The sequence below is a fragment of the Galeopterus variegatus genome, unplaced genomic scaffold (assembly GCF_000696425.1).
Source record: "Galeopterus variegatus unplaced genomic scaffold, G_variegatus-3.0.2 Scaffold339, whole genome shotgun sequence".
NCBI lineage: Eukaryota > Metazoa > Chordata > Mammalia > Dermoptera > Cynocephalidae > Galeopterus > Galeopterus variegatus.
This window is the reverse complement of record NW_007726450.1, coordinates 549,103-568,969: the sequence shown is the minus strand read 5'-3', so window position 1 is coordinate 568,969 and position 19,867 is coordinate 549,103. Positions and strand designations below refer to the sequence as shown.

The window sequence follows — 19,867 nt, the reverse complement described above, 5'->3', positions numbered from 1 at the left end:
TTCCTAACTTGCCGTCTTGCCTCCGGTTTAATCACTGTACTGCTTTCAGTGTTATTTTCCTGTAATACCCATTTTATTGTGTTATCCTCTCCCTTAAAATCAGGGATTGCAAACTGAAATGCCTCCAGGTAAAGGTGGTCATGAATTCCATGTGTCTCCATCTGAACAGGGCAGCTGCTGCACCTGCTACCCGGATCCAAAGAGTTGTCACCATGTGGAGGGAGGTATTGGCCCAATGTTGCCAGATCTTTTTTAAAATTTTTTTTAAGAAGCCAAGAATTCAGACTTTTATGTGAAATTTCCTAATTTTTAGATATTGGCAACTAATTTTGATATTTGAAAAACATTTTAAAAAGAAAATGAAACTCTTCTCCCGGCTGAATATGACTTGGGTTGAGACTTTCTTCTTTAAACACTTTTCCATTATCAACAGTAACGCAAGCTCTACGGTTTGACAGACAAGGCCTTTCTGAATCTGACCACAACCTTATCTCTTCCATACATTTAGCATCCCAGCCATACTAGAGCATACTCATTCAGATCTTTGTGCCTTTGCAAGTAAGATTGTCCCTCCTCCCCACTCTTTTTCCCCTGAAATCTTTTTTACTTATCTGTCAAGAGACAGCTCAGATGCAAAGCCTGCTCTGTACAAAGCTGCTGACACATGTTCACTCCTGTGAAGTTTCCCATGCCTCCCTTCATGCCTTCCTCCTGTTACAAAGGATTGTAAATTTTTTTTATCTTTAAGTTTCTCTTCCCCACTGGAAGATTGGTGGGGTGGGCAGGGTGGGGAGTTGGGGGGGGCACTGCACTAAAGTTGTGCAGTGTTCATGTTTGCATTCTTTATAATAGTGCCTGGAACACAGCAGGTGCTCAGAAGCTTGTGATGAATGAAAGAGAATGATGGGTTAGGCCTGCATGTGTGTGAGATCCAGACCAGGATGTGACAACGGAGATGAAAGGGAGGTGTCCCAGAGACCCTAAAAGATGATTTATTGCTCAATAGGCAGGGAGAGAGCAGAATTAGGTTTGCTATATCCATGATTTGTGCCTGGGACAGAGATTGGGGTTTATGCAATTGATATTCCAAGAATATATGGAAAAAACTCAAGTGTTTTTCCTATACTCTTACTCAGCAACAGTCAACACAGAAGACAGACTTCCGTAACCACATATGGGATTTCTCCCCACCAGCAAGCAAGCAACCAACTCTCCAGCCAACATCAGCTGGGTGTCCTCCAATTCAAATCTATTCTGACACTATCTATCTGGAGATAGCCTCAGATCCCACAGATTGGGGCTCAGTCCCCAAGACTACCCCCACTTCAAATCCTAGTAGTAAGTCCAAGCACTTGGAACTTTTGACCAACGAGCTATAAGTCGGGGTTCCCACAGCCCCTTCCTTGAGTTTGATTGGTTTTCTGATTGGCTTACAGAACTCGGGGAAACACATACTCATGTTTATCCATTTATTATAAAGGTATTACAAAAGATGCAGATGTAGAGAGGCACACGGCGAGATATTGGGGGAAGGGGCATGAAGCTCCCTGTAGGCACCAACTTCCAAGAACCTCCAGGGTGGGTAGTAGTGTTCGCCTATCTGCAAGCTCTCTGAACCCAGTCCTCTTGGGTTTTTATGGAGACTTTCTTACATAGATATAATTGATAAAATCATTGGCCACTGGCAATCAACTTAACCTTCAGTCCCTCTCCCCTTCCTGAAGGTTAGGGGCTGGGGCTGAAAGTCCTAACCCTCTGATCCTGTTTTGGTCTTTCTGGTGACCAGTGCCTCAATTCAGAAGCTACCTAGGGGCTGCCAGCCACCAGTCAACTTGTTAGTATACAAAAAGATACCACTTTGGAGATTCTAAGCATTTTAGTTGTGTGCCATAAAATGGGCAGGAATGGGATAAAGACCAAAGATATACTGTATTTCAGAATATCATAGATATGTCTGGCAAAAGGAAAAGGGATGAAAAGTGTAGATGGAATCATGAAGATACCACTGTTCACTTAGGTTTTGTAGTAGTTGGTCTCTCACAGTAGGGACGGATTCTTGAGGTCAGCAACAGAGCAGATGTCTCTGGTACTGAATTGGCAGCTGAGGATCTGGACATGCTCAGTGCTGCCCCTTCCCCTCTGGTTGCTGTCGAGGAAGAGGAGGGTGAGCCTAAAGCAGGAGGCCCAGCACAGCTGTCCTCTTGGCCACGTGGTTTTCTGCCCTTCAGACCCTTTCTCTCATGGGGTTGAAGAGAGAGGTTGCTTTCAGCCAAACAGCTCTGTAATCCTCAGCTTTTGAAGAGGAGACTTTATGTAATATTTATAAGTGGGGAGAGTGGCTTAGCTATTTCAGTTTAGCTCCATTATCTCTTTGAAGACTTGGCTTTTATTAAAGAATAAAAGATAGCCACTTGCTTCCTGAATATAATGTTTCCGGTGTAACACTGGGTGGTAAGAAGCAATATTCCTCTTAAATTTTCCCAGAGGAGTAGCTAAGGAAGAGCAACAGTACTTCTCTGGGAATTTCAGTGTAAGTGAATTTGGAGATTCCACCTCCCCTGGCTTCTGTAGTGTTGACCCAAGGAATGGCCGCTTTCTGCTAATCCCCTGACCTCTGGGCTCTTTGGGGCCTGCAGAGTTCCAGAACATTCTTCACAAGCCCATTCCTCAACAGAGGCTCATTTATCGGTAGTGCACACAATGCTTAGTATATACATTCAGTAAAACATTTGAAAGGGTTACGTTAACTGTAATATAAGAATTCCTATTATTCTTTTACTTATAAAAATTTAATTTATAGGAATGAAGTTTTATGTATTAGTATCCAGACTAAACACAGAGAACTTTCATGTACAGAGAATGGTTATTTCTTGCATCTCAGGCTTTCCCTTCATTACCCTTACTTTCTTTAATTTCTCAAGAGATAAGCAAGAATTAGGAATGGAGTTTTACACCTCTCAGCATAAGAAATGCCCGTCTTTCTGCTTGGGAGGGTTGTGTCTTATAAACACAGTACTTTACTTCCTCAGAGAGAGTAAATTACCTTTTAGACATGTTTTGAGGAGTTTAGGTACCAAGAGCTTTCTGATGGGGAAAAACCCAGGCTGGAGACAGACATCAGGCAGGTTCTCCAGTTTTCTGCCAGCCAGATGCTAGATATGCTCAGATCCTCCGCTGAGAGGTGGGTGGGTATAGCACTTATGAGCGTGGCCTTGGAGTTGGGTAGACTGGGTTCACATCCTGCTTACTACTGTGTATCCTTAGAGAAGCTTCTTAACCTTCCTGAGCCTCAGGTTCCTCATAGTCAAATAACGTTAATAGCCACTTCGTAGGACTGGTTTAGTCTAAATGCATTAATACACATTACTCTTAATGTGAATATCCAGTTAGAAAGAAGCCTGGAAACCTAAAGCATAAGCAGTTCCAACATAGTCAATTGCCTAAACCAAGAATTTTGCTTGATTAATTAGACGGGGTAAAGCATCTGTGTCCTGTTGGTGTTTTTTATGTGACTTACTAGAATCTGGAGTGTTTGGTACTTTTGCCTAGGATTCTAATAGAATTGGGGAGTTGCTTCTTTGAAATTTGTCCCAATTTTCTTTTCCATTATTTTTTTTTCTACCTGCTATGTAATCTACACACATGCATTCTCCTTAAAGCTTTCAAGAGCAATGGTGCCAACTTATTCTTTTTATGAAGGAGATTTCACTGTACAAACTGTCTCCCAAACTGCAACTGTCTTCACCTTAATGATAAAGTTGCTTTTGAAGGGTCCTGTAATCAGCTTCCATAGTGGCAGAGAATCCCAGCAGTAGACAGGGGGACTTTCTTTCATTTCTTTTACTTTAAGTGTTTTGTGACTTTTTAATCTCTTCAAGTTTATTGCTTTCTGGGTAGTCAAGCCTATATCAGTTTTTTTCATTTTTTTCTTTTTTCAGATTAGACTAAAATATCTGTCAGTTAAATCTTTAGAAAGAAAAATAACCCGCTACCGAGGGAGTGGTCTTTCTAAAAGACCATGCAAAATAATCAACAAACATAATCATGGGTTATTTGGAAGTGCTATTTCAAAAGCTCTGTTAAACCTGGAAGTGGTCATACCATTTGGGAATATATTTTATCAGTTTAGGCTGCCTTTGGGGGACAGATAAAAGAGCTTGGAAGAAAATATGATTTTAGCTATAATCTTTTAAAAAATCTTTTATTTTTTAAGTCCTCTCAGTTGTGCGTATATGCCCACCTTTGTTTTTAAGAATGCAGTATCTTGACCTGGGAATTCCTTTTCCTTTTTCTCTTTCTACCTAACCTCTTTACCCCCTTGTCAGTCATTGCTTGTTGAAAGAATAAATGACTTATCTGTCCTCCTGACTCTATTATTATGTCACCTCTTCTGGGAGAGTCCCCAGTATACTAAATTTTAACCCATTGCCCCAACCAACGTGGCTTAAGTATCTCTTCTGTGCCCGCTGTACTTAGCATAGTGCTGGGGGAAAGTTTCTTGAAGGAAGACTGTTATTGCTTTTAGTTAAGAAATTTAGGTTAGCTATGGTAGAAAGCAGAAAGCATATTATGGGAGAAGGAGTTGATACCCTGTCCCCCTTCTACAGCCTTTTCCAGAACTTTCCAGAGAGAAAATAGTTTACAATCATCAGGAACATGATAGAACTCTTAAATGTTCCGTTTTTGTTATTAGAACAGGATAAAACTGGAAAACTTTCATTGAGACGGGAAATAAAAACAAAGAAAAGTTGTAACCCCTTTGGTATAACTGAACTAATGACATTTTACTATTTTTTAGTTATTTGATGTTTCAGCTCCAGTCAGCAGCAGCGTCTTTTTTGTTAGCAGCTTTTTTGTTTGTTTCTAGCTTTGTAACCTTAGGCAAGTCACTTAACCTCCATGTGCCTCAGATTCCACATCTGTCAAATGGAAATAATGAGTACCTACCTCATAGGATTGTTGTGGGTTAATATCCATAAAGTGCCTAGTATACCACCTGGCACGTAGTAGTCTTAATTTTTGTATTAGTCTGTTTCTGTGGCTTATAACAGAAATACCTGAACTGGGTGATTTTTATAAGAAAATGAAATTTATTGCTTATAGTTTCAGAGGCTGAAAAGTCCAAAGTCCAGGGAATATAGCTGGTGAAGGCATTGGGGGTGGCGACAGTGGCCCAGAGGTCTCACATGGAAGAAAATAGCAGATCAGAGAGGGACTAACTTTTCATATGCTCTTCTTTTAAAGCCCTCAGAACCATGCCCATGACCACCATGATTAATCCGTTCACTACAGCCTGGTCCTACAATCTAATCACCTCCTCAAGCTCCCCTCACCTTTCAATTACCATAATAGGATTTCCCACACTCAACAGTTACAGTGGGGATTAAGCTTCTGATATAAGACCTCTGGGGGATACAATTCAATTCAATCCATAGCAATATTCACTAGCATTAGTATCTTAAAAACGTTGTTATCCCTGTGTAAAAAACGCAAAAGAATGTCTCTTCTCCAGTGGTTGTTGCCCACTTGTCTTGCTGTCTCATAACTCCAGGGCACCGCCAGCCTCATTCCTTACCTGATTCAGAATTCCTGGGTGAAGTTGGGTGGCTGTGCCCCCTGTTCCAGGATCAGGAGGAAAAATAATGCTTCCCATTGGCCAGTTTAGAGCCATGCACAGCACAGGAGGTGGCTGCAGGAACAGCAGGGCATTTCACAGATTTTAGTTGTGATGTGCATGTCGCTGAGGCTCTGTTGAGAATGACAGACATGCACTAAAAACTTGGCAATTTTTTGACTAATAGTTAAAATACCGTATGTCATGCACTAGCTACTCACTGAATGTATTTTCTTTTCGTAATGGGCACTATCTAAGCCAAGTGTCTTTGAGACTTTTCTCTATATTGAATCTTTAAGTTGTCCAGTGATAAATTAATACTTGCTGTATTAGGGAGATGGTAAGGTGTTTATTGGATCTGAGCTGGTTAGATTTTCACTATAAGAAACCATAACTGCTTTGCCATTATAATGAGCCCTTAATTTGATAATCAGCACCAGAATTGGCATGGATACTAATTGAAAACCATACCCTGTAAACTCTTTTCATAAATCTACATGAACCCGGTTGAAGGAAAACCTGATCTAGATATATGAGATCCACTGTTACAAGGCAGAAACTAGAGATGATTTCTTTACACCGCATAAAAGCCTCTTGCTTTTTTGAATAGCGAGTTTGCGCAGTTTGGTTTATTTGTTGTTTTTTTTATTTTTATTTTTATTTATTTATTTTATTTTATTTTATCAATATACAATGTAGTTGATTTTTGTGTCCCTTTACCGAATCCTCCCTCCCTCTTCCCTCTTCTCTCTTCCCCTCCATCAACATCATATCTGTTTGCTTGTCTTAACAAGTTCAAGGAATTGTGATTGTTGTGTCTTCTTCCCCGCAACCCCCCACCTTTGTGTATTTGTTTATTTTTAGCTCCCACAAATAAGAGAGAACATGTGGTATTTCTCTTTCTGTGCCTGAGTTATTTGACTTAATGTAATTTTTTCTAAGTCCATCCATGTTGCTGTGAATGGTAGTATTTGTTTTTTAAAGCCAAAGGTAGTGTAAAAATGTGGCTGAAGAACAGGCCATCTAGATTCAGGTCACACCTGTAGGGGTCAGTGTTGAGCCTCTGCTTTTGCTGAAAGGTGCCTGAGGAGACCAGCGACACCGTCTCCTCTCCCCATGGTCTGTTGCTGCCTCTGCAGATTACTTCTCTTTAACTTATCATGCAACTTTCTTCCAGGAAAGAGACTCTTTTATGGTGCTCCATCTGTGCAGCTCACAGCGAAAGAAACTTCCACCTGTGTTATAGTCAGTCTCATCCAAAGCATCTCGAATGTTGGTGTGGTTCACAGTTTCCCTGCACAGGGATTCTGTGTGGAGAGGAGTTGATTAGCCAGTGTGTTTCCAAATGAAAGATGGGGGTGGGATGGAATTTGCCATGTCCACTGTGGGCAGATTTCATCAGTCTTTGGTGCTTAATAATATAAAACAGTATTTCAGATTTGAGGTGTTGGTAAAGCCAAAAAGGCAAATGATAGAATAGCATTATCTACTTTATTAATTTCTTAGGGCTGCCATAACAAAATACCACAGATTGGGTGGCTTAAACAACAGACATTTATTTCCTCATAGTTCTGGAGTCTGCAAGTCCAAGATCCCAGGTGTCAGCGGGTTTGGTTTCTCCCCTCTCCTCTTGACTTTCATGTGGCCGACTTCTAGCCATGGCTTCACATCCTGGGCAAGCATACCCTTGGTGTCTCTGTGTGTCCAAATTTCCTCTCTTTATAAGGACAGCAGTCATAATGGATCAGGACCCACCCAATGACCGAATTTTAACTTAATCCCCTCTTTAAAGGCCCTTTCTCCAAATACAGTCACATACTGAGGTGCTGGAGGTTAGGGCTTCGACATCTGGATTTTGGAGGGACACAGTTCAGCCCATCACACCTACATTAGACACTCTCATTGATATACCTGAGGACCTCTGCTGTGGTAGGTGCTCCTCACACTTACAACATTACCCTTTTGGTGCACATAATAATCGTCAGCATTTCATAGATGAGAAAGCAGAAAGCTATCTAGGTTCTATAAAGTCCCCAGCATCACACAGGTAGTGGTGGAATCGGAGTTCACGCTTAAGTGTGTCTCATACCTTTGCTCTGTAATGCTGTGCTGTGGTGTTTTCTGTCCTCAAAGGGCCAACCAAGGGCCAGGCTGGGATGCTAAGGAGTGGTGATTTCTGCCACCTGGGGCCATATCCCATGGCTTTCAGATTTAGAATTCTTTAAATAAAATGCTTCATGGATTGGCCCTAACAACTAAGCAACTTGGGTTTACAGGATTGTTGCAGAGCTTTTTAACTGTTGAAGAAAACACAAGAAGCAACTTTATGTCCATCTGATCAATGTTATCTGAACCCTCTCCTTTTCTTTATGGTTTCCTGAAAAATCATTAATTTTAACTGAATTTAATGATCAGGTGGAGATCTTTTTATACTGTGTATTAACTCATTTTCTTCTGTCTTCAAACTTAGAACACTAGCTTTTTTTTTTTTTAAAAAGATGACCAGTAAGGGGATCTTAACCCTTGACTTGGTGTTGTCAGCACCACGCTCAGCCAGTGAGCGAACCGGCCATCCCTATATGGGATCCGAACCTGTGGCCTTGGTGTTATCAGCACCGCACTCTCCCGAGTGAGCCACGGGCCAGCCCTAGAACACTAGCTTAAAACGCTCTGTGAAGTATGGTGCTGGAAAAGATTGTGTTGGGGAAATAGTGGCTCATATGTCACATAGAATAAACCTGAATTACATTAAATAACAACTTTAGGGGCCGGCCTGGTGGCACACTGCTACAGTGCGCCGCTTGGGAGCGCGGCGGCGCTCCCATCGAGGGTTCGGATCCCACATACAGACCGGTTCCCGCTCACTGGCTGAGCGAGGGGCAGGCGCAGCACCGAGGGTTGCGATCCCGTTGCCGGTCCCGATCCGGTACAGGCGCGACACTGAGGGTTGCGGTCCGTCGCCAGACACGAAAAAAGAGACAAAAAGACAAAAAAAAAAAAAAAACAACTTTAGTTGTAAATTATATGTACCTCATTAAGATTCTTTTCATTTCACATATTTTTCTGCATGTCTATTAATTATTCCTTTAGACTCAGAGTAGTTTTTAATTTTAAGGATAAACTAAGCCAAATGAAAGGCATGCTTCATCAGACCAGGTAGTGAATTGTAAGGGGTCAGTGGCCTCTCAGCTTTTGTGGACACAGTGCAGATCAGAGAATGATAGCGTGGATGGCAATGTCAGTGCATGAATGGGGATTTTGCAAATGTTCTTAATGTAACTTGGTTTCTTTACAGGGTAAATGTTTATTTTCAGACCATGTCAAAGATACCTGCTTAATTTATTATATATTTGTATTCTACAAGTTGTGCACCGTTTGTTAGGAAGATAAAAATAATAGGTGATTGAAATATCATGCCATATATGCATAGAGTACATTAAAACACACACATATTTGCCATGCACCAGGCATTGTGCTAAGCTCTCTGTATGGATTATTTCTTTTTAATCTCACAGTTTAATTGTTATTGCTATCATCATCATCATCATCATCATCATCATCTAGTTAGTAACTGAGGAAGCATATTTAGAGAGCCAAGTCCTTGCTGCCAAGTCACACAGCTAAGCAGTGGAAAAGCCAGGATTTGAATCCAAGCAGTCAGACCTCAGAAGCCACATTCTTTTTTTTTTTTTTTCCTTTTTGTCTTTTTTCGTGTCTGGCAACGGATCGCAACCCTCAGTGTCGCGCCCGTACCAGACCGGGACCGGCAACGGGATCGCAACCCTCGGTGTTGCGCCCGCACCTCGCTCAGCCAGTGAGCGGGAACCGGTCTGTATGTGGGATCCGAACCCTCAGCGGGAGCGCCGCCGCGCTCCCAAGTGGTGCACTGTAGCAGTGTGCCACTGGGCCGGCCAGAAGCCACATTCTTAGCTTAGGCTGTCTTGCCCTAGTAAACGCTTCTGATAGGCACACATGTGTACCCTGTGGAGGAGACAAAGATAAGCTTCTAATTCAGCAGGCATTCTGAGTGCCTCCTGGCAACTTGGTCATGTTCCAGTAGCCATGGTACCTGCCCTGGATGGGCTAACATGTCTGTGTCAATTAAGGAGTGCATTCAGGGATGCTGGCCTACCCATGCTTGCACCGACTGGGCAGGGAAACAGGATGTTATGTTCTTCACATAACACTTGCACGTACCTTTAAAAAAAAAAACACTTAAAAAAAACTTTATTGAAGTATTCTTCGAGATAAGTGCATATATGAGAGTACAGCTTGGCACATTGTCAAACAAATAAACAAAATATTATCAGCAGCCTGAGAGTCTGCTTCTCCTAGTCACTGTTCCCTCAAAGATAACCACTCTCACGAGTTCATCCTGGTAGCTCCAATTGAAATTTAAGACTGTGAGACTTTTACTTAACCTCTTCCTCTGCAACTCTTCTCGACCTTCCCTCTTCCACATCAGGAATCCTGATTCTTATGGATATAGGTGGTAATAGGATTAGAATATCCCACAATCACTTATTTGGTACATTACACACAGTTAACAATACTAATTTTAGTATCACCAGTATTGCTGAAAACTATTTTTTATGCGTATGCTATTCCCATTCTCCCTCTTTTTTTCTTTTTAACTAAACTTTTTTTTAATGTAATTTTATTAATATTATTTTTTACATTCTAGGATGGTGTTGCAGAGCAGTTGGGAGGAAGGGGGAGAAGGGAAAGGGGAAGGAAATAGGATGGAAGAAGGAGGAAGGAGCAGGGGTGGGATTGAGGCCTGTGGCACCCCCCTGATTCCCACAGGGGAGATTGGGGTCTTCCAGTGGTGGCTTGGACATTGCTGGGCTGGGTGCAGATGTCAAGGGGATGTAGCAAAAGCCCTCACCCCCCACCATCCCAGCTCGCAAACCTGGGGACCTTCTTGCTGCAGCTTGGTAGTCATTGCTGGGCTGGCTGCGTGTGACGGGGAGCATGGCCAAGGCTCGAGGCCCCCCACCACCCCAGCTTGGGAGGCCTGAGGCACTTACTGTGGCAGCTTGGTGGTTTCCACTGGGCAGGCTGCCAGTGTCAGGGGGGTGTGGCTGAGGCCCGAGGCCCCCCACCACCCAAGTTTGGGAGGCCTGGGGTGCTTTCTGCAGCAGCTTGGTGGTCACCGCTGGGCAGCTGCATGGGTTGGGGGTGTGGCCGAAGCCTGAGGGCCCCCCACTGCCCTGGCTGGGAGAGCCTGGGATGCTTCCTGTGGTGGTTTGGTGGTTGTTGCGGGGTTGCGCTGGCTCCCTCGGTTGGTGGGGCATGGCAGAGGTCCTTATCCGCCACCCTCAGGATTGGTTGCAGGTGTCAGGAGGCATTGCTGAGGCCCCCAGCCATCCCCCTTTCTGGCGTGGTAGCCCAGGGGACTTCCAGTCCTTCTAGGTGTTATAGGTGTTCTTTGATGAAATGAGACCTTTACCAGTTAATATGAAACTTTGTCCCTGGTTGCGGGTACTTTTTTTGTTTCATCTCTGTGTTGGATTATTTGCTGTTCCCACCACTTAAACTCTGTGCTGGAACTAATTTGTTGTCCTTTGCTTACTTCTAAAATGGGGGAACTTCCTGAGGGGACCAGCACTTGAGCTCTATGGTTGAGCTAAATTGCTGCTTTGCTGCTGATTCCCTAGGAAAGGCTTTTTGTGCAGCCCAGGTTTTAATGGTTGACTTTACAGGTACTTCGGGCTCTGGAGAGATCCAGTGCACCTGGGTTGTGTAGAAACTCTGGTATAGGCCCAAGTGTTCTCATCAAACTGCATCCCATGCAATTCTGTATTCCTGACCAGTCTCCTCTGAGTGGTCCTATGCTGATTAGGGTGCAGATCTGCTGTCCTTGCTGTGTCCCAGTGTTTTCCTGGTGGGCCTGTCTCCCCCACTGCCCGTGCTGCAAACACTTCCCATGGGACAGGCCTTGCGCTGGTCCCTTGTGATGACTCACCAGCTTCTGAGTGGCTCCTTTTTTTGAGTTGTTGTGGCTCCTTGCTCCTATGTGGGTCCACTGGAACCATATTAGTGGTCTTGCTGGCCTGGGGACCACCAAGGCCCTCTTTTCCCCTGCTGCATCCAAGAAACTTCATCCAAAGGGCACCATTGTGGCTTTTGCCAGCTCCTGCTCCAAGCGCTCAGCAGCTCCAGCCTGGAAGTGTCTGGGTCTCGAAACAGTCAGAGCAGGTTTTTCTTTCTCTCACAGGGCTTCTCCTGCCTTCATGCACTTCGTAGGTCTCTCCTCCTCTTCCCCTGAGCTCTAGCAGCCCCAACTTTGCTGCTGTTGCTTTTTAACAGTTGTAAATTGGTTGATTTGTGGGAGAGAGTGATACTGGGGACTGTCTATTCCACCATCTTGACCGGAAGTCCTCAACGCTGGGTTGAAAACCTGGTACCAGGTCTTGGGGCAGGATCAAGGGTGCCAGTTCATTTCAGCTGGGCTCCATAACATCCACTGCTTCTCTCCGGGCTGCTCACTGCAGAGCTCTGCACAATTGGCTCTATCCTGGCTCACTGTGCTCTCAGCTGTGGAGTCTGCAGCTCTTTCCCCTGCTAGGTGGTGGCAGCCCACTCAGTAGCTGGCTCCCTTTGTTAATGCTGGGAGTCTGGGACTCCCCTCTGCTAGGTGCCTCTGAACTCTGTGCTTGGAGGGAGCAGGAGAGCCCAGGAGCTGGGAGCTCCATGAGTGACTACTGGGAGGAGGGGTTTGCTGAGGAAGAGTGGGGGACAGGGGATGAAGGGTGGAGAAGACAGAGGAAAGAGGGAAGAAGAGCACGGCAGAGGGGCGAGGAGTTTTTTAACTAAACTTTTTTTTTTTCTCTTTTGTGACCTGTAAGGGGATCGCAACCCTTGGCTTGGTGTTGTCCGCACCGCGTTCAGCCAGTGAGTGCACTGGCCATCCCTATATAGGATCCGAACCCATGGTGGGAGCGCCACTGTGCTCCCAGCGCTGCACTCTCCCAAGTGAGCCATGGGGTCAGCCCTTTAACTAAACTTTTTAAAGAGCAGTTTTCTGTTCACAGAGAAATCGAGAAGGAAGAACAGAGAGTTCTCATACACCCCTTCCCCCCATAGTTTCCCATATTATTAATATCTCTGTTGATGTGGCACATTTGCTACAATTGCTGAACCAATACTGATACATTGTTAACTAAAGTGCATAGTTAATGTTAGGCTTCTCGCTTTGTGTAGTACATGTTTCTGTGGGTTTTGAAAGTGAGTAATGTCGTGTATCCACCATCATAGTATCATATAGAACAGCTTCACTCCCCTAAAAGTCCCCTGTATTTTACCTATTCATCTCCTTGTCCCTCATTGTCTGCCCTCAAATCTCAGACAACCACTGAAACTTTGTAGTTGTCTCTATAGTTTTACCATGCCCAGAATGTTGTATAGTCGGAATTATAGAGTATAGCCTTTACAGACTGGCTTTCTTTCACTTAGCAATGTGCATTTAATGTTCTCCCATGTCTTTTTGTGGATTGATAGCACATATATTTTTATCAGTGAATAATATTCCATTTTGTGGATTCACCACAGTTTGCATGTATCCATTCACCTCTTGAAGGACATCTTGGTTGCTTCCAAGTTTTGGCAATTATGAATAAAACTGCTATAAACATTTCTGTGCAGGTTTTTGTGTGGATAGAAGATTTCAGCACATTTGGGTAGATAATTAGGAGTATAATTGCTGGATCATATGGTAAGACTCTGTTTAGCTTTTAAGAAATTATCAAATGTCTTCCCAAGTGGCTGTACCATTTTGCATTTCCATCGGTGAAGAAAAGTTCCTGTTATTCCACATCCTTCCCAGCATTTGGTGGTGTTGCTGTTTTGGATTTTAGTCATTCTAATAGGTATGTAATGGTATCTCATTGTTGTAACTTGCAATTCCCTAATGGCATTTGATGCTGAGCATCTTTTCATAGCCTTATTTGCCATATGTATGTCTTCTTTGGTGAGCTGTCTGGTCAGATCATTTGCCCACTTTTTAATTGGGTTGTTTTCTTACGGTTGAGTTTTAAATCTAGGGTCACATAGGTCCTCTGTTATATATGGGAGTTTTATAGTTTTGTGTTTTACATTAGGTCTTTGATTCATTTCAGTTAGTTTTTTTTTTTTTTTTTCCCCTTTTTTTTTGTCTTTTTTCGTGACCAGCAACGGATCGCAACCCACAGTGTCGCGCCCGTACCGGACCGGGACCGGCCATGGGATTGCAACCCTCGGTGTTGCTCCCGCACCTCACTCAGCCAGTGAGCAGCCGGTCTGCATGTGGGATCCGAACCCTCGGCGGGAGCGCCGCCACACTTCCCAAGCGGCACACTGTAGCAGTGCGCCACCGGGCCGGCCCCATTTCAGTTAGTTTTTGTGAAAGGTGTAAGATCTCTGTTTAGAGTCATTTGTGGGTGTGTGTGTGTGTGTGTGTGTTCATTTGTTCCAGCTCCATTTGTTGAGAAGACTACCCTTTTCCCACTTACTTGCCTTTTCTCCTTTGCGAAAGATTAGTTGAATGTATATGTGTGAGTCTATTTATGGGCTCTCTATTCTTCCATTGATCTATTTGTCTATTCTTTCACCAATGCCACACTGTTTTGATTACTGTAACTTTATGTTAAGTTTTGAAGTTGGGTAGTGTCAATGCTCCAACTGTGTTTTCTTCTTCAATAATGTATTGGCTGTTCTTAGTCTTGTAAACTTTAAGGTCAGTTTGTCTATCCATAAAGTAATTTACTGGGATTGTGCCTGGGGTTGAAGTGAATCTATAGATTAACTTGAGAAGAACTGACATCACAGCAGTGTTGGGTCTTCCTATCCATGGACATGGAATATCTCTCTTTTTATTTAGATCTTTGTTGATTTCTTTCATTCTAGTTTTTGAAGGTTTTTCTTATATAGATCTTGTACATATTTTGTTAGATATATATCTAAGTATTTTAGTTTTTGATGTTGATGTAATTGGTGACATGTTTTTAATTTAGAATTCCACTTGTTTATTTCTGGTATACAGGGAAGCAGTTAACTTTTGTATATTGACCTTGTATCCTGAAGCCTTGCTGTAATTGTTTATTAGCTCCAGTTCATTTCTGTTGCTTCTTTGGGATTTTCTACATAGCCATCATGTCATCTGTGAACAAAGACAGTTTTACTTCTTCCTTCTCAATCTATATACCTTTTCTTATATTTTCTTGCCTTATTGTAGTAGCTAGGCCATCCAGTACAATGTTAGCTAGAAGTGGGAGACAGAACATCCTTCCCCACTTCTCAATCCTAGATGGAGTGCATCTAGTTTCTCACCATTAAGCATTATGTTAACTGTAGAATTTTTGTAGATGTTCTGTGTCAAGTTGAAGAAGTTCCCCTCTATAGCTAGTTTGCTGAGTGTTTTTACAGGTTTTAGATTTTATCAGGTTCTTTTTGTGCATATATCGATATTATTATATGAATTTTATTCTTCAGCCTGTTTGAAGTGATGGATTACTTTTATTTTTAAAGGTTGAACCACCCTTACATACCTGAAATAAATCCCACTTGGTCATTGTGTATAATCTTTTTATACATTATTGAATTTGATTTGCTAATATTTTGTTAAGGAGTTTTTGTTATATTTTCATGAGAGATATTGGTCTATAGTTTCTCTTATTTGTAATGTCTTTGGTTTAATGCTGATCTCATAGGATGAGTTAGGAAGTGTTCCCTCTGCTTCTGTTTTCTGAAAGGTATTGTTGAGAATGATGTAATTTCTTCCTTAAAGGTTTGGTAAAAGTCACCAGTGAATCCATCTGGGACCAGTACTTTCTGTTTTAGAAGCTATTTCATTGTTGATTCAATTTCTTTAATAGATATAGACCTATTCAGATGACCTATTTCTCCTTGTGTGGGTTTTGGTAGATTACATATTTCCAGAAATCGGTTCATTTTATATAAGTTATCACATTTTTGGAATAAAGTTGTTCATAGTATTATTTTATTATTCTTTTAATATCCATAAGAACAGTAGTAATGTAATGGCTCCTCTTTCATTTCTGATATTAGTAACTTGTGTCGTCTCTTTTTTTTCTTGGTTAGCCTCAACAGGGGATTATCAATTTTATTGATCATTTCCAAAAACCCACTGTTGTACTCAATGATTTTTTCTATTGATTTCCTGTTTTCAGTATCATTGACTTTTGCCCTAATTTTTATTATTTATTTCATTCTTCTTAGTTTTGGTTTAATTTGGTTTTACTTTTCTAGTTTCCTAGAGTAGAAGTTTAGATTGATTTTAGATCCTTTTGTTTTGTAATATATGCACTTGGTTTTGTAAATTTCCTCTAGCACTATTTCACTTCAGTTCACAAATTCTGATAAGTAGTAGTTTCATGTACATTTAGTTTAAAATATTTTAAAATTTTTGTTGAGATTTCTTTGCCATATGTGTTATTTAGAAATATGTTCTTTAATCCCCAGGTATTTTATGATTTTTCCAGCTATCATTCTGTTTTTTATTTCTAGTTAATTGTATTGTGGACTAGAGCATATATGATATAATTTCTGTTTATTTAAATTTAAAGTGTGTTTTATGGCCCAGAATGTGGTTTGTCTTGGTGACTGTTCTATGAAAGCTTGAGAATGATGTGTATTCTGCTGTTGTTCAATGAGGTAGTCTATAGATGTCAATTATATCTGGTTGATTGATGGTGTTGTTGAGTTCAACTGTGTTCTTACTGATTTTCTATCAATTACTAACAGAGGGAATATTGAAGACTTCAAGTGTAATAATGGATTTGTCTCTTTCTCTTTGATTTTCTATCAGTTTTTGTCTCATGTATTTTGACACTCTGTTGTTAGATGCATACACATTGAGAATTGCTGTGTCTTCTTGCAGAATTGACCCTTTCATCATTATTTAATACTCCTTTTTACTCCTGGAAGTCTTCCTTGCTGTGAAGTCAGCTTTGTCTGAAATTATATTAGCTGCTTTAGCTTTCGTTTGCTTAGTGTTAGTTTGGTGCATCTTTTTCTGTCCCTTTACTTTTAATTTATCTGTATTTATGTTTTATATTTAAAATAGATTTCTTGTAGACAATGTATAGTTGGGTTTTGTTTTTTCTGGTTTTTTAAAATCCACTCTGACAGTCTCTGTCTTTTAATTGGTTTATTTATATCATTAACATTTAATGTGTTTATTGATACAGGTGGATTAATACCTGTGTAATAACTGTTTTCTGTTATTTCCCTTGGTTTTTTTTTGTTGTTGTTTGTTTGTTTTAATCTGCTCTTTCTCTGCTTTTTGTGATTTTAATTGGGCATTTTGTGTGATTCTATTTTCTCTCCTCTCAGCAAATTTTCATTAAAAATTTTCTTAATAATTACCCTAGAGTTTGCAATATACATTTACAACTAATCTAAACTGATTTTCAATTAATACTATACCACTTCAGAGGTAGTGAGTACAGGGACCTTAAGAATATTTCCGGTTCCTCCCTCATGTCCTTTATAACATTGCTGTCATTCATTTCACTTATATCCATAAACTATAATCAGCCAATACATTAGTGCTATTATTATTTTGAACAATCTGTTATGTGTTAGGTCAGTTAAGAGTAAGGATAATAAACTATTTTATATTATCTTAATTTATTCCTTCCCTAACACTCTTCTTTTTGTAGATTGTGCTTTCTGACTTATATAATTTTCCTTCTCTCTGAAGGACTTGTTTTAACATTTCTTACAAGGCAGGTCTACTATTGAAATGTTCCCTCCATTTTTGTTTGTCTGAGAAAATCCTTATTTCTCCTTTATTTTTGTGGATATTTTCATTGGGTGTAGGATTCTAAATTGGAGAGTTTTTTTTTTTTTTTTTTTCTTGAACACTTTAAATATTTCACTCTCCTCTCTTCTTGCATGTATGGTTTCTTAAGAGAAATCCAGTGTATTTCTTATCCTTATTCTTCTATAGGTAAGGTGTCTCCCCCTACTCCCAGGTTCTTTCAATATTTTTTCTTTGTCTTTTTCTACAGTTTGAATGTGATATGCGTGGGTTATAGATTTTTTGGTAATTATTTTTTCTTGTGTTTTCTGTGCTTCCTGGATATGCAGTTTGGTGTCTGTCATTAATTTTGGAAAATTCTCAACCATTATTACTTCAGCTATTTCTTCTGTTTTTTTCTCTCTTTCTTCTCATATTCCCATTAAAATGTATGGTACACCTTTTGTAAGTATCCTGTAGTCTGTGTATATTCTGTTTCATTTTCACCCATTCTTTTTTCTCTTTGCTGTCCAGTTTGGGAAGTTTCTGTTGACATACCTTTGTGCTCACTGATTCTTTCCTTGGTCTTATCCAGTCTACTCATGTGCCCATCAAAGTCATTCTTCATTATGTTACAGTGTTTTTGATCGCTAGCATTTTCCATTGATTCTTTCTTAGAGTATTTGTCTCTCTGCTTACATTACCTATCCATTCTTGTGTATTGTCCACTTTTTTCATTAGAGCTCTTTGCACATCGATCATGGTTATTTTATAGTAGCAGTCAGATAATTCAAAAATCTCAGTCATATCTGAGTGTGGTTCTAGTGCTTGATTTGTCTTTTCAGACTGTGTTTTCCCCTTTTGGAGTGCCTTCTAATTTTGTTGTAAGCCAGACATGATGTATTGGGTAAAAGGAACTGATGCAAATAGACTTTTAGTGTGAGTTTTTTGTTGTTGTTGTTGTAGCTCTTGGTGTCATATGGTAAAATTTCCTCCAGTGCCTTTGTTTCGGTCTCCCCTTTTGTCTTTTGGTTTCTCTATTGACTTCTTAAATATGGGCTGAACATTGGAGTTCTGCTATAATCCCATGTTATTATATAGGAGCTCTTTTGATGAGCTGTTAGAGAGAGGGGAAATATTCTGTATTTCTGTGATTCAATTTCAGACTTTGAGTGAGCCTGAGCCCCTTGGCTGTGACCTTCCCAAGTGTTTCTCAGCTTCCACCCACTTCCCAAGTGGCACAGGAGGGCAAGAGGGGGCTGGAGTTGAATATCTCCCTTCTCTCATGTTGGTTTGGCTCTGGTAAAACCCAGGTTGTTCACACTCTGATAAAAGAGTTGCTCCTTTGTTAGGAAGAGCAGAACACTTTGGGCTTATTTCAGAATGGTTGCTTTTTCTCCTCCCCTTCCATGAAGCACAATGGGGTTTTTAAAAATCTGATTTTTTTGCCCTGAGAACCTGGCTGTGCTGTTGAAGGTAAAACTTATGAGTGTGAGGAGACCCCTAAGGTGGAGTTCCCAGGAGTCTTTATCTCTCAAGCTAGCCTACTACTCAGTCTCCAGTAATTCCTCAGTTCTCCTTTAAGTGTTTCTACCAATTGCTGGCTCCACTGGTGATTTCTGCTCCTGATATACTGTGATGCTCTCTATTTGCCTGTCTCTGTAGTTATCAGTGTGGTGGTTTGCCCTGTGACCTCATTTCTCTAATGAATCTGGGAAGAGTTATTTATTTTCCATTTGATTAGCTTTTTTCTTGTCATGAAGATAGTAGTGACAACTTCCAAATTCTTTACTTGCCAGACCAAAAAACCAGATACATCTCTAATCTGTTGTTTTATTCTTAAAATATGGCTCGCTATTTTTTTAAATATTTGAACTGTATCTAAATTTTCAGCACATAGAACCATTTCTTATTATTCTCTTTCCTTTTTGCCCTCATCTAATCTTAGTTCTTCAAGTACCTATTAAGCTCCTCACCAGTCCTTAGGTTAATTCTCTCTGGTTATTTTGATAGTCTGAAGCTCATACTCTGGAAGACTCCTCAGAAGGGCATCAAGAGAATAGTATTACCAGAGACCTTGCCTGTGAATGATGCAGCACAGTTTGCGCCTTTTTCACATGAAAGTTAATTTCACTGGATATAAAGACTCAGTTTCTTTCCTGGAGTGTTGTAAATGTGTTATTCTATTTTTTCTGGTATAAAGCATTGCTGTCCAAAAGTCTGGTGATCTAACTTTATTTCCTGTAATTTTACTAGAATGTGTCTTGGTATAGGATATAGGTCATTCTGGGTTAGTTATTTCTGAGGTATATAGCATACTTCTTAAATTTGTAATTTGAAAGTTTTAAATATTTTTTTTTCAGAAAAATATTTTTATTAATATTTTTAGTACATGATCTTTTCTCTCACTTATTTTTTCCTTCAAAGCTTCCTGTTTCTGTATATAGGTGTTTTCTCCTATGTTTAATATTTGTCACTTTCTTGCCAATCTTTTTTTCTCTTTTACTTTC

General features: G+C 40.7%; 1 protein-coding gene across 1 annotated transcript in view; it reads left to right on the top strand.

Moving 5' to 3' along the window:
* The window catches only part of RSU1 (Ras suppressor protein 1), a 194,108-nt gene that overhangs the window by 994 nt on the left and 173,247 nt on the right, over window positions 1-19,867 (top strand). The gene's annotated exons all lie outside the window — the stretch shown is intronic.